General features: G+C 36.4%; 1 protein-coding gene and 1 pseudogene across 2 annotated transcripts in view; both read right to left on the reverse strand.

Moving 5' to 3' along the window:
* The window catches only part of TENM4 (teneurin transmembrane protein 4), a 2,958,785-nt gene that overhangs the window by 2,188,123 nt on the left and 754,380 nt on the right, over positions 1-16,282 (reverse strand). The gene's annotated exons all lie outside the window — the stretch shown is intronic.
* LOC118525152 (large ribosomal subunit protein eL28 pseudogene) lies at positions 2,252-2,637 on the reverse strand (annotated as a pseudogene).

Genomic DNA, 16,282 nt, shown 5'->3' on the forward strand with positions numbered 1-16,282 from the left:
GGAAAAGAGAGAGAGAGAGATTTGAAGATGTTATGCTACTGGCTTTGAAGACAAAGGAAGGGGCCATGAGCAAAGGATGTGGGTAGCTTCTGAAAATTGGAAAGGCAAGGAAATGGATTCCCCATTAAGTCTCCAGAAGAAATGCAGCCTGGTAACACTTTGATTATAGCTTAAAAAGATCTCCAAACTGCAAGATACTAAATTTGTATTATTTTAAGCTGTTAAATTTGCCCTAATTTGTTCTAGCAATAGTAAGAAACTAACATACTCACATTAGTAAGTCTTAATTGACTAAGAAGCAGATCCACAAGTTTACAAGACCTGGCCAAATAGCAAGAAAGGCTATTGCTAAGGCATAGATGGAAGGGAGGATGAAAACCACTAAACTATACACTTTAAAATGGTGAATTTGGGGTGCCTGGGTGGCTCAGTCAGTTGAGTTGCCGACTCTTGGCTTTGGCTCAGGTCATGATCTCAGGGTCCTGGGATCAAGCCCCAACTCAGGCTCTGCGCTCAGTGAGGAGTCTGTTTGTGGATTCTCTCTCTCCCTCTGCCTCTGCCCCTCCTCCCAGCTCATGCTCTCATGCTCTCTCTCTCTCAAATAAATAAATATGCCTTTAATAAATAAATAAATAAAATGGTGAATTTTATGTTATGTGAATTATATCTCAGTAAAAAGCAATCTATAGTCAATCAATAACTTGCTGAATAAAGATTATACAATAATAGCCAAGTTTTGCCTTAATCTATTTTTGGACTGTTTCAATGTAACACTGATACACTTTACTATTTTTCTGCAAATGGGATTATAATGATGATGGTAGCAGTGGTGGTGGTGGTGATGATGATGATGATGACATTCATGACGATGTTAAGAATTTTGATGATGATGACAACCAGCCTTCTTATTGTCCAGTCTAATTCAGTTCCTTTAAGGGTGTGTTTTCCCACCGTAATGAAATATAATAAATAAATAAGACAAATATCATATCCATCATTCAATTACTTGATTCTGATCCACTAGCTTTGCCTCCCTAGCATTATCCCTTACTTCTTTTTTGACCATCTCCTTTCTTATCGATTTCTACCCAACTTAACCTCAGCCTAAGGTGCTCTTCATCAACTACCCTGAATATTGTTTTCACCTCTATTCCAGAGTGACCCTGTAATCTGCCTTCCAAAAGGGCATCCAGTGCCTAGACTCTGTCTTTCTCTATACCAAGATACGGCTAGCCAGTCCACCCCCAAAATGAGATAAGGATTTTGCATCATCATCACCAGAGGACTGGGCATGACTAGAAAGAAAAATAGAACGGGAAAAAACCAGAGAGGGAGACAAACCATGAGAGACTCTGGACTCCGGGAAACAAACTGAGGGTTGCATAAAGGAGTGGGGGGGGACAGGGTGATGGCTATTAAGGAGAGCATGTGTTGCGATGAGCACTGGGTGTTATAAACAACTAATTAATTGTTGAACACTACATCAAAAACTAATGATGTATTATATGTTGGCTAACTGAACATAATAATAAAAAAAGAAAGAAAGAAAAATGGAATCATGAATGAAGGAGGTCAAGTCAGTGGCAGGAAGGGAAACTATTTGGCAGTGCACCCTTGAAGAGAACAAAGAGCTTGGACCATATTGTGGGGAGATGGGAGCACAGAAGTACAGAGAGCTAATGAGCTACTATGTCCTGCAACTAAGAATACTGTCCTACAAACCACGAGAGACTATGGACTCTGAGAAACAAACTGAGGGTTCTGGGGGGGGGATGGGTTAGCCTGGTGATGGGTATTAAAGAGGGCATGTACTGAATGGAGCACTGGGTGTTATATGCAAACAATGAATCTTGGAACACTACATCAAAAACTAATGATGTAATGTATGGTGATTAACATAACATAATAAAAAAAAGAATACTGTCTTAGATATTAAAGAAAATAAGAGAAAAATAAAAGCTGGTTGAACGTATTAGTTTCCTGTTTAAGAATACTGAATGCAGTATATTAATAAATATCTCCTCAAGAATCCATTATGAGGATATATCACAATAAAACAAAGACATCTGAGTCTTCATCAGGATCAACTGTAAAGATTTTTATGAAGCTTACTTCTTGGATTCACATTTAAGATGATGGGGTCAGTAGAAAGCCTAGGCAAATATTTCAAACTGTATGAAGTATTATGTTTATTTTTATTTGTCTTTAGGTGATTGACATCTTTATTGCTTTGGAGGTGGGGGGCAGGTACTCAGGAGCTCTTAGTGGGGTGGCCCAACCTCTTCCCCATCACAGGCTTCTGGCTGAACAGGATGGTGCTGGCTCTGCAAATGGCAGCCATGCACAGATCTGGGCTGTACTTGTTCTTGCAGATCATGTGCCTGATGCTGCTGAGGACGGCCTGGGCATTCTTGCTGATGGTGGCCCACATGTAGGAGGTGGCAGGGTTTGCTGGCTGGATCTCCAATTCATGACAACCAGTACACATTTGCCATAGACTGCCAGCTCCTTGCCCACAGTCTTGCAGTGAATCAGCCCATCGTGGCAGGAGTTACAAGCCTTCAGGTTATTGGGTTCTGTGCTGTGTGTCTGCTTGTTCCTCTTGATCAGGAAGCTGGAGCAGTTCTGCATGTTCATCCATCCATTGCAGGTGGGAGAACATGGTGGCAGCTCCTCTCACTGCAGCAGCCGAAAGGGAAAGAGCTGTTTATCTTTAAGTTGGCATTTAGTGATTGTGATGGACCAAGCATTGTGATAATCACCTCTGTGTGTCATACTATGTAATCACCATAACAAATCCAAAAAGTTGGTTTACCTTTCCCATTTTATAAATGAGAAAACTAATGATCAAAACATTAAATAACTTTACCCAATTAGTAAACATTGATACCCTGATTGAGTTCTACATCTGTTTTACCATAAACTTGTGCTTTAAACTCCTTTGATATATAACCTATATATTTTTTAATACAAATGGTATACTGGATCTACTATCACCATAATTTCAGCTTTAAAAAAATAATTTGGGGTCTTTCTTTTTTCTTATCTTTTAAGGCAGACTGTGTAATTCACAAAGCAAAATATCTTATAATAATTTTTACTGTATTTACTGTTTCATCCTTTCATTTGAAGACATACACAGTAGAGAAAATGGCTGAATTTTCTCATGAAGAGAGCCTTTGCATTCTTTCAGAATTTTGCTACTATTGTAAAAGGACTGTTTTGATTTCAATGAACAAATGCAAGGATTAATGGCAATTACTAATGGAAACTTTTATCAGGCACTCAGTTAAGTCATTAAGCCCTAAAATATATTGAAAAGTATTACTCTGGAAAAGAGAATTATCCAGAATTACACAAGGCTACAACAAATATTGCAGCTTGACTGCATACTAGGAAAGGGATTCAAGATATTAAGAAACACATCAGGTTCAGAGATCTATAATTAATCTTGTCAACGGATATGGCAGGACAGATTCCTATTTAAATATGCATCTTGATGAGACTTTTCCCTCCTTTACTGTAACAGTACAGAGCACGTTGGAGACCCAAGGGATCTAAACCCATTACAGTGGTTTTATAGTCAAGTTCATGCTCATTGCATGCCCTACCTTGTACTTGTGGCATTAAATATTTAACTAACTGTGACCATGATGTTGAGAAAGTAGCAGCTTTTAGTGCATCTTTTATACACACTGTTGAAGAATAAAATTAAAAACTCTCTAAGACTCAAGGTAGACTAATGGTCAGGGGACAACATAATCTGTGTTTAGTTCCTGTAACTGAATTATATTAGAAAGCTTTCTCAATATATGTATGCATCATATCCTATAGCAGCTAGAGTCAAACGTGAAGAATCATAATAATTCCATCATTTAATTTTAACATGTAAATACAATGTGAATAAGAAAGCACGCTTTTAAACCTTGAAACAATACTATAGAAGGTAAATTACTTTGGAAACTGAGAGATGAATTAAATTATCTTTTTTTAAAAGATTTTATTTACTTGAGAGAGAGAGAGAGCAGAGCGTGAGAGAGAGAGTACGAGTCAGGGTGAAGGGACAGAGGGAGGAGAAGCAGGCTCCCCTCCAGCAGGGAGCCCTATTGTGGCTCGATCCCAGGACCCTGGTATCATGATCTGAGCAGAAGGCAGACGCTTAACCGACTGAGCCACCCAGGAGCCCCTAAATTATTATCTTTTAATAACATTTAAAACAGAGGAAACAGTTGTAGATCAATGAAAATGGAGATCTCTACTTTTAGTCAACAAATGGGTGAATTGTGGAGTTTCATTTTGATCAGACTTATTTGACTTTAGGAAAACAAGTTTTTAAAAAAGAATAAAGAATGAAGTTAATTTTTAGTTTTGTTCATATGCTTTCTACTAGTTATTGTTCTTTTTTTAGAAGTTTCTGTTATTAACCATAATTTAGCAGCATGCCACTTTAGGTTGTGATATGACATGCCTTTTATACATTTATATAATTAAGGGAATAATAAAGTTAATGGAAAATGAAAAGCATTTTTTTATTAGAATAATACAAATGATACAAAGAAGAGCTATTTGTTTTTTATCTCATTCTCAACCTCTTGAGTCCAAGTAATTTCTAATCTGCATGGTGTCAGATAGGTGGAATACGATCTATTCTACAACATGCTTTAGAATAGTGGGCAGTAAAACAAACAAACAAAAATATCAGTAGTAGGTAAAAGCCTAGGATTTCCTGGATCTAGTTAGAAGGACTCTAATATCCTGTGTAGAAAGCTCCCTGGTTTAAAGGAAATCAGAATAATTTTAGATACCTGTTATTCTAAGGGCTCATTTTAAGCCATTTTCATTTTATTTAAGTCACCAAGCATTCATTTTCTTCATATTTTATTGGTATCTAATACTATATTATATACTTATTGCTCTACTTGTTGATTATCTTCTCCACTAGAATGAAAATTTCATTCAAAATTTTTGTCTTTTAACCTTCCTATATAAAAGCTTTTGAAGATTACTTCACTTTGATGGTATGTGAGAAATGAACCATCCCATGTCTACCATGCAAACAACAAGCAGTAATTATTGTTTTTCTCTAGGCACAACAATCCATGGCTATCTGGACCTATGGCGAGTAAGGGAATAGTGAGCGTTTATCTGAAAGTTTAGAGAAGTTTTCAGAGAGTAGCCATTGTACAATTCTATGTCTTTTCTCATTCAAAGTTATTCTATTTCCTAATCTTTTTACAATGTCCTGTCCACTTGCTGATTTATACCCTAGACATACTGAAGTTCTTCCACTTCCTAGAATATATCACATGCCTCACTTGTCTGGTCCTGTGCATCTAACCTCCATCTGTCAGGATTAGTGTTTTCCTTCAACCCCCACTGCTCATTTGGTTAGCTCTTACTCATCCTTAAGGTCAGTCTGGTGTCACCTCTTTTGAGAAGTCTTTCCTGAATCTCTGAATCTGTGTTTGGTATTCCTGTTACATGATCTCATATTATCATAGATTTCCCATCCCACATTTATCACTCCTACCACCACTTCAGTTGTAACTGTTTTAAAGTTTGACTTCTTCAACAGAGCAGAAGCTCACTAAAGGTAGAGCCCACGACATGTTTCTTCATCATTGTGTCTCCATATATTTATTAGGTCTCTAACATAAATATATATATATATTTATGTGTATATGTCATGTATAATGGTAAGGGATTTACAGTTTTTCCAGTGATAAATGGGAATATCACTTGTCATAGAAAATATTATCATTAATATTCTATACAAACTGTATAGAACACAAGTTCTTTTCAAAATACTTTGCTTATAAAGAAATCTATTCATGAAAAACTCCCACTTTATGCCAGATTCTGGCACTTGAGAGGCCAGGTTTCGGTCACTTAGAGAAAGAACTCAGGTATAGAGTTCAGCATGACTACTTTGGATCCATAGGCTGAGCTGATGCTCTTTTTCATGTCAGTAGCTCTATGACATAAATGCTGGTGGCTGTTACAGATTTTCACTAAAAGGAGGCAAAATGTGTGTCATGGCTGGAATAATCTGAAATAGCAATAGGAAGACCCTAACATGTATTTTTGTTATATTATAATAATGACTCAATTATTTGTCCAAATGATTACTCTGTTTTCTTACAGGGACATTTAATTATTCTATAAAATACCCCTCCACCATCATATCACTACCACTTTGTTTTTACTTATCACCATTGGTATACAGTTCTATGGCTCTCAGCAGCCCCTTTTCTTCCTACAAGGGGTTCTTAGTCTGTGCTGCTGTATAACTTGAAGTTCCCTAGTCTCCCCTTATTGTGAGAAACATCTGAAGGATAAATGTGCACTTGTGTCACTTATCACACCTTATGTACATGGAAACTAGTTTCTGTAATGACTGAGGAGGTCTGAATCACAATGCCACACAACTGTGACAGAATTACATATAAAGTTATAGGCAACTGCAGGTACAATATAAGGTGTATGACCTGATATATATGAATTGTTATATGGAGACCAGGGGCATGAGCCAAGGTTTTCTGTTTTAATGATCATTAATTGTGTTTTGACCTTTATATAACTTTTATATGTGACTATTCTCTGAAGCACAGGATCCTGACCACTGAGAATCAGTCAATAATCTGTGACTGATCTGTGGTAAGGAAGGTATCCTTCTGGTCTGAGGTAGAAACCAGTGTGAAAGGGACCACTACTTTTTAATACCTACAAACTGCCATATAGTGAGATTATTAAAAAAAAAAAAAAAAAGATTTTACTTATTTATTTGAGAGAGAGAGAGACAGTGTGTGTGTGAGAGAGAGCAGAGAGCGAGCACAAGTGGGGTAGGGGGGAGGGCAGAGGGAGAGGGAGAAGCAGACTCCCTGTTGAGCAGGGGGCCCAATGTGGGGCTCATTCCCAGGACTCCAGGCCCATGACCTGAGTGAGCCAAAGGCAGATGCTTAATCAACTAAGCCACCCAGGCGCCCCTACTGAGATTCTTTTTGATATGCATTATTGACACAAGCCTGAGAGGTAGGTACTACCATCCCAGTTTTACACATGTGGAAACTGAGGTTTAAGTTAAGTCACAGAACAACCAGGGAAGGAATCTAGAAGTTGAATCCAGTTATTCTGGAATTCAAAGTCCAGGCAAGTGGGGATCAACAGTGCTGCCAAAGCTATAATTATGGATCAGGGTCCACCCTTTTTTCTAAATTGAGACCTCTAGGGGTGCCCTCAAAACAGCTGATGGAAGTGACAGATATTCTTACTGAAAAATAAAAATACTCATTTTTGTATATTCTTTTAGAGAATTCATGGACTCATGAATGACTTTGAGGGGTTCAAGACTTGAGTGGGGGCAGTAACTGTACATGTGGTAGAAATAGCAGAAGAACTGGAATTACAAGTGGAGCCTGAAGATGTGACTAACACAGAGGGAACAAAATACAAGTGATAGGAAAAATGTGATATATATGTTCAGTAATGCTAACATTTATGAAATGCTTGTTATGTTCAATCAATGCTTTATATATATTACGCTAGCTTAATCCTCATAACCTTATGAAGCAGGTATTCATAGGAAAGTTCTAGTTATAAAGTTATAAATATATAACTGAGATTTAGAGCAAATAAAAGGTCTTGACAACGGTCAAAAAGCTATTAAGGAACAGGGATAAGATTTGAATCTGGGACTTCTTGACCTTAAATCTCATAGAAAGTGAGACACAGAAAGAAAGTAGTTTGTCTGGAATCACACAGCTACTATGTGACAAAGCAGGGAGATAAGCCCATCTTTCTTTCTACTATATCATTTCAATTCTACATACCATTATTTAATACCCCAAAATTGAAAAACATAACTTTCCTGCTAGCCCTGATTTGTAGGTTGTTGGCACTAATTAGCTGTGGTGTCTATAGTTCATGGGATAGTAAGAAAAAGATGGATACTAATTTAGCTACAAAACCTGGGAGCTTCATTGATCTTGTGATGCTCCAAACATTTGGGGAAAAGGATGATCAAACATATCAACAATGCTTAAACCTGACATGATGCTTATTTAGACTGAAGAACTTCCCATATCTTTTCCAGTCTTATCTTGGCTCAGTCCTGTACTGAAACTACAACTGTATCCCATAATAGCCATTTAGAGAAAGTATCAAAAAGGGTGAAATGTGGTTCCTAGCACTTTATTTTAGGACATCTGATTAATTATAACAGTCAACATTAGAATGTTCAATTTTTAGCTAGTCCTAGGCTCCTGACATTTTGATACTTAACTATACCACTTTAGTCCATGTTCGCTATCCCCATAAACCAGCATCTATACATCAAATAGTAGGTTATATACATCCCACTTAACAAATAAAGGTAAATTTTAAAATACAGCATAAAGTATGGCTTACAATCATTGGGTTTAAAGTCAGTAAGACATGAATTTAAATCTTGTCTCCATTCATCTGATACTTGTGAGACCTTCAGCAAAACACCTATCTAATCTAAATCTCAGTTTTATAAAAAAATAAATTAAATAAATCTCAGTTTTATCATCAGTAAAACAGAAATAGTAAGATACATGTCTTGTAATGGATATAAATATAAGATTATATAAAGTACTTGGAATAGGCCTTGCATATAAAAAGTGCTTAATAAATGTTAACTTTATTTAAATACACGTCTTGTACGAATGACCCTTGAACAACATGGGTTTGAACCGTGTGGGTCCATTTATATGCACATATTTTCAATAAATGTATTGAAAAAAATTTTGGAGACTTGTGATAATTTGAAAAACTTGCAGACAAGCCACATAATCTAGAAATATTTTTAAAAAATAGAAAAAAGTTAGGTATGTCATGAATGCATATAATGTGTTGATACTAGTCTATTTTATCATTTACGACCACAAGATATACACAAATCTATTATAAAAAGTTAAAATCTATCAACACTTACGCACACGAAATACAGACTATACATGGCACCTTTCAGAATTGAGAGAAATGTAAACAAATGTAAAGATGCAATATTAAATCAGAACTGTACAAAATTAACTGTAGTACATACCATACTACTATAATAATTTTGTAGCCGCCTCCTGTTGCTATTGTGGTGAGCTTAAGTGTTACAAGTATCTCCTTAAAATGCTGTGTGACACTAATCATCTTTGTATGAGAAGTTCCTATCTCCAGTAAACCCTCTATCACAATAAAAAGTGATCGCTTGAGGTTTTCAGTATTAGTAGTTAAGTTTTTAGGAAGTCAAAAAGTTGTATGCAAAATTTTGACTATGCAGGGAATCTGTGCCCTCAACCCTCATGTTCTTCAATGGTCAATTATATTTTCCTCAGACTTACACTTCATTTACTAAGTACTGTTCTATCTATCTATCTTCTATCTATCTATCTACCTACCTACCTACCTATCCATCTATCCGTCTAAATCACTGGTTCATTTAATCCTCACTATAACCCTATAATATTTGATTATTATCCCCATCTAATGGAAGAGGAAACCAAAGTTTTTCAAAGATTAAGTAACTTCCAAAAATATCACACATTTAGTAAAATTTAACTTTCTTGAATACATCTTTTCCTATCTTTGTGTTTATCTATAGTATCATAATCATAAAGGGACAATAGACAGCCCTGATAAAAATAGAATACAAGGGGCACCTGGGTGGCTCAGTCGGTTAAGCATGATAACACCTAAGCCAAAGGCAGATGCTTAACCGACTGAGCCACCCAGGTGCCCCTAAATAAATAAAATCTTAAAAAAAAAAGAATACAATATAGGCACAATTATCTCTACCCTCATACTATAAAAGCTACAATAGCAGGACTTATGCAAGGAATGTAGGCTTAGAAAAACAACATCTGGGCGCCTGGGTGGCTCAGTTGGTTAAGCGACTGCCTTCAGCTCAGGTCATGATCCTGGAGTCCCGGGATCGAGTCCCGTGTCGGGCTCCCCTGCTCAGCGGGGAGTCTGCTTCTCCCTCTCCCGCTCCCCCCCTTGTGCTCTCTCTCTCTGTCATCTCATTCTCTATCTCATTCTCTCTCTCCAATAAATAAATAAAATCTTTAAAAAAAAAAAAGAAAAGAAAAACAACATCTGACCATGAGAACAAAGTAAAAAAGCTACTAGTATGAACACATTAAAAATAAAAACCTGTTTCTCTTAAAATGTGTACCCAATGTTGTTCAATTTTCATACAATATATCCAACAAAAGATTGATATGCAAAATATATAAATAACTCATACAACTCAATCTCCCCAAAATAATAATAATCTGATTAAAATCGGCAGAGGACCTTAACAAACATTTTTTTTTTCCCCAAAGAAGATGTACAGATGGCCAATAGGCACATGAAAAGACACACCCAACATCACTCATCATCAGGGAAATGCAAATCAAAGCTACAATGAGATACCACCTCACACCAGTCAAAATGGCTAAAACAAAATGACAAGAAATAACAAGTATTGGGGAGGATATGGAGAAAAGGGAATCCTCATGCACTGGTGGGAATGTAAATTGGTACAGACACTTGTGGAACACAAGATGGAGGTTCCTCAAAAAATTAAAAATAAAACTACCATATTATCCAGTAATTCAACTGCTAGGAATTACTGAAAGAAAACAAAAATACTTATTTGAAAAGATATATGCAGTCCTATGTTTACTGTAGCTTCATTTACAGTATCAAAGTTATGGAAGCAACCTAAGTGTCCATCAGTAGTTGAATGGATAAAGAAGATATATATCACACAATGAAATATTACTCAGCCATAAAAAAGAATGAACTCTTGCCATTTATGACAACATGGTTAGACCTAGAGGGTATCATGCTAAGTGAAGTAAGTCAGAGAAAGACAAATGACATACGATTTATTTATTTATTAAAGATTTTATTTATTTATTTGGCAAAGAGAGACACAGCGAGAGAGGGAACACAAGCAGGGGGAGTGGGAGAGGGAGAAGCAGGCTTCCCACTGAGCAGGGAGCCTGATGCAGGTCTCGATCCCAGAACCCCGGGATCATGACCTGAGCTGAAGGCAGACGCTCAACGACTGAGCCACCCAGGTGCCCCATGACATATGATTTAAATGTAGAATGTTAAAAAAAAAATGGAACAAACAAATAAATGAAAAACAGAAACAGACTCATACATACAGAAAACAAACTAGTGGTTGCCAGAGGAAAGAGGGTTGAAGGGATGAGCCAAATAGGTGAAGGGGATTAAGAGGAACAAACTTTCAGTTATAAAATAAATAAATCCCAGGATGAAAAGTACAGCATAGGGAATATAGTCAATAATATTGAAATAATGGAAATAATGTTGTATGGTGACAGATGGTGACTACACTTATGGTGGTGAACATTGCCTAATGTATAGAATTGTTGAATCACTATGTTGTATTCCTGAATCTAATATAATACTTTACATCTAAAATGAATAAAACATGGTATGTCAACTATATTGCAATAAAAAAGTCCAATAAAAATTCAATATTATTATTTTAAATCTATTGTACTACTTCATTATTTAATGTTTAAAGAAACATTTGGGATAAAACAGTTATACAGAAAAGAATTAAGAATTAGAAAAATGCAAGTTGCATGAAGCAGCTCCCTTTAAAAAAAAAAAAGAAGAAGAAGAAAGAAAAACTGACTATAAAAAACCGAGGATGTGAGACCAAATAATATAATGGGAAGGGAAAGAAATTTAGTGTCTATCAACCTAAGTTCAAATCTTGGCGACCTTGGCCAATTACTTCACTTAATCTCTCAGAGACTCATTTTTTTCTCATCAATAAAATAGAAATAAAAATAAAGCAAAGATTCTTGCTATAGTCAGTCATATTTCTGTGATAAAGAGGCATCTTGGTACACTATAAATGGCATAAGCATTATGAAGAGCTAGTTTTGAAAAACTGACCACAGAAGTATGCATTTTAGTTTACCAAAAGTCCCTGTAAGCAGCAAGTACAAAATAGATATTTGTTGATTGGTTTAATATAGAACTTTAGAAACACTTTACAAAATAATAAGAATGTGCATAGAATTGGATCTTCAAAGCTTGAATTACGGGGCTCCTGCCTTGCAGTGGATTTACCTTTCACCACCTTGTAGCCTCAGGTTATACAATACTTTGTTCATTTAACTCTATTCAGCCAAATGCCTTCCCCTATCTAAGGTTATGAGTATGAACTGTTAAGGTCAATTTGTGAAGTTTGGCAACAGCTGGGATTTACAATGGTGATTCAATAAGCACTACTATTTGAGTTTATTAACATTCATGAGAAAGTAACGCCAAATGAATTCTATGGAAAATTAGGGGAGTTTGATCAACATTATAAATCACAGTTTTGTGATTTTTTTCAGTGTTTTTTCCATTTCAGTGCAAATATGATTTAGAAAGCAGTAGTCATCCTTTAGCATGCCCTATAAAAATCATTATGGACTATTACTACCTTTCTGAATGTGTCAAATTATTAGCTCTAAGTTCCAATTTCATTTTTTTAAAGTAGGACTGAAGTATAGACAATAGAAAGGTTCATGAATTACATTACTACTTACACTTCTACAGACAAGTCTAGTCATTTGTTTAAATAGAAAATCCTGTTTCTATCGAACACATTAGGGTTAAGAAACTCAAATAACAGTTCTTTTTGATTCCACGTTATCGTGCCATCTGTCACTAAAGTATACAAATTATCTGCTTCACTTACTTTCTGTACTTAAATGTCCGCCAGCTTCCTGAAGCTTCATGCAAATGCTTCTAAAATATTCATACTCCTCCTCCACTACCATTGTCACTTAGTGAAGGAACACATCATGTAGACAGTTATCCTAGGCTCCTACTCAGTCTCTAATCTGTCTTCAGTCTCTCTCCCTTCTGACCTTCCAACAAGTTACATAATCAGTGATTAATAAATACTCTTCCTGTGCTCTTGCCTCTTCACTACTTTTAATAATTTAGGTTGGCCCTTCTCCAGCCCCAGGCTATGGACTGGCACTAATCCTCAAGGTATTGTAGCTCTACAGATAAAGACTGAGCCTGAGGAAAAGCCACTTCCGAAGCTTCACCCCAACTGAGACAGCGACATCCACACTCCATCTTCAGAAGTGGTATGGAATATCTGCAACCTACCTTCTATACCACCACCAGGTACCTTTCTGAAGATATCTCAATCTGTGCGTAGCTCATGAACAATACTCTCCCACTGCATACATGTACAATATAGCATGTAACCATGTGACAGCAGATACATATTTTTATCTCCTATTACATGCCTCACTATGTAGTTTTGCACATGCTGTCCCCTCTCTGTAAAAAGATCTTTCACCTATCCCCTGTCCAGGAAACAGTGGATAATCCTTCAAAGCCCACTTGAAAGGACACCTCCTACCACCTGAATCCTTATCAATGCAATTCACCTGCTTCCTAACATGAGGCATTGACAGTTCTCATACAGCACTTTGATTTTAAGAATCTCTCTCTCCAAAGGGTGCCTGGCTGGCTCAGTTGGTTAAGTGTCCAACACTTGGTTTCGGCTTAGGTCATAATCTCAGGGATGTGAGATCGAGCCCCACACTGAGCTCTGTGCTTAGCACAGAGTCTGCTTCAAATTCTCTCTCCCTTTCCCTCCTGCTCTCTCTCTCTCCCAAACAAACAAACAAATAAAATCTTAAAAAAAAAAAAGAAAAAAGAATCTCTCTCTCTCCGAAAACTTCTCATGCTGTAGTTGAGTTGGGTACATATATCCCTGTTTCCTTGACAAGGCTGCAAATTCCCTGAGGGAAGACATTATGTTGTACTCATTTCTATTATTTCCAATGCATGCCTTAGTGCCTGCCACATAAGTAGGACACAACAAAAACCTTGTTTGAGTGTTTTAATCCCTATTTAAAAGATATCCTTTAATTAAAATGAGACAAATGGAAGAGATATTGGAATGGAGAGTGATAGAGGACAAAGAGAGAAAATAGGACTTGTTCTGTCCAAAATTAATATTGTCAAAGGCAAAGATCTGAAGCAAGATACTAGCCATGAATAAGTAATTCAAATAGTTTCTGGACACATTAAGAAACAAGGGAAGAAAACTATCATTTATTAAGCACTTATTGTATGTCAGTCAGTGTACTAGGCACTTTAATAGTTTTAACTCATTTAATCGATACAACCTTCTGAGTTATACATAATCCTCATAGTACTGGAGAGGAAACTGATGTTCAGTGAGATGAAACAGTTTGCCTACAAAAACACAGCTGTTAATATTATAGCTAGGGTTTCAACCCAAATGTGTGCAACTTGAGAGTTAAACATTTTTCCCTTTAAATGCTCATTTCAGAGACTCATACATAACAGGAACTAGAGACAGGTGTAATAATAATAATAGTATTAATAATAAAAATTCCTAACACTGAACATTTATTATATGTCAGGTGCTGGACTGAGCACTGGGGACAGAGAAGTGAATTAGACATGCCTTCTTCTCTAAAGGATTTAAAATGCACTTGAATTGAACTGAATTGAACCTAAAGCTTAGTGTATCCAACCTTAAAGTAATTCTGGGGTTTATCAAACAAACAGAAAGTGCTTAGTTTTGTTTGGGTTCTGTGACCATATAAGGAGGAAAAAGAGTCTCTTTATCAAATAGTGTGGAGGCAAAAGGCTCTCTTCCATGCCAGCAGAGTGACTTCAATAATTACCAAAGGAGCTGGAGACATCCAGCTCTTCCCAATTAACTTCTGTTACAGAGCGCTGTTGACTGTTCGGCTGACAGCCACACGCAGATGGGGGGAGAGGAGTATGTGCAAGATTTCTTTGCATTTCATAGTTCACAGATTAAAGACAGTGTCAAGTGCAAGTCAAAGTTGAAAAATTGATTTATTTGGCACTGAGTGTGTGAGGAAGGACCACTTCTGAGTCATTACAAACAAGCTAAGGTGCTTTCATATCATGTTCTGCCTCTTGGTACACAAATCAAACCATTTTTTGCCTTTTAGATGCATTTACTCTGAGAGTTTCATTGCCAGAAAACGTGGCTAGATCCAGCTTTCTTAAATCCCAGCACTGACACCCTTAGTGGTAGCTGTTGTAATTACTCTAGCCCTAACTCTTAATGCTTGCTTATAGCTGCTGATGGAGAATGCGAAAAAGTAGCCCCTAGACTAGTTAGAGAAGATTCAGGAGAAACTGATCTCAGCCAAAAAGAAAGCAGCCCAGATTGTCAGACCCAAAGAGATATCATAATAATACATTAAACACAATATAGTTACTTAATAATAGCAACTACTCAAACAGCATCTGCTTGTGTAAGGCTTTTTTAGGGGTGTGTGTGTGTGTGTACACATACAAAAATGTACACACTCACATGTATGTGCACACACACACAGTCTATATATATGTGTGTGTCTGTATATATATGATGGACAGACTATGCAAATACCCTATGCCTCATCAAAATTTCTCCCTGGATTAGCATCCATTAATGGCTCTTTTCTGATCCAGTCTTTACTATGACAATGCAAAACATTAATTTTCTAAATTGTATGCTTCCTTTGCATTAAACAATTGGCCCTTGGAATTTTACTGTACTCAAGGGCCCTCCTTTTCCCTCCAATGACTGGTTAATTGATTTGATCTATTTATTATTGGATATGGTGAAATTAATTTCTATTTTTTAAGGTTTAAAATTATTTACTGTACTTAATCTTTTTTGTGTTCAACTTACTCCCGATCTGTCCAGTGAAAGCTCTGTCACACAACTTCCCATGTTCTTGGGACATGCTATCATTATTTTTTGGAGCACTCCATGACTTTTTAGCTAATACAATTCGTCAGGCTCATCTTGTACCTAATTGGCCACCTCTCTGAGGATCTCTACTTTATTACAGTGAGGAACGGTGTTAGATATCAACATGTAGAAACTAGGTTTACTTATTGCTGTTGGAGTATCTTTGATTCCTGGCCCTTGTAGCAGACAGAACTAGGAAACATGCATACATATATACATAAAAATATACATGAGTGCATACACCAAAATATATGGACACATGCAAATGCATATATAAATGTACAATGCACAGAGGCACACATACACATATGTATATTAGAAATCATGAATTCACAAGTTCCGGAGAATCGTTTTTGTTTTTTGCCTTGTATCATTTCATATTTGTATTATACTTCAATCACATTGAAACCCCAGTCTTGCTTTAATGTCAACATATTTATTCACTGACTCAACTCTATAATATACCTAAAATACTTT

Source organism: Halichoerus grypus, chromosome 11 (genome assembly GCF_964656455.1).
Source record: "Halichoerus grypus chromosome 11, mHalGry1.hap1.1, whole genome shotgun sequence".
In the NCBI taxonomy this organism is placed as follows: Eukaryota; Metazoa; Chordata; class Mammalia; order Carnivora; family Phocidae; genus Halichoerus; species Halichoerus grypus.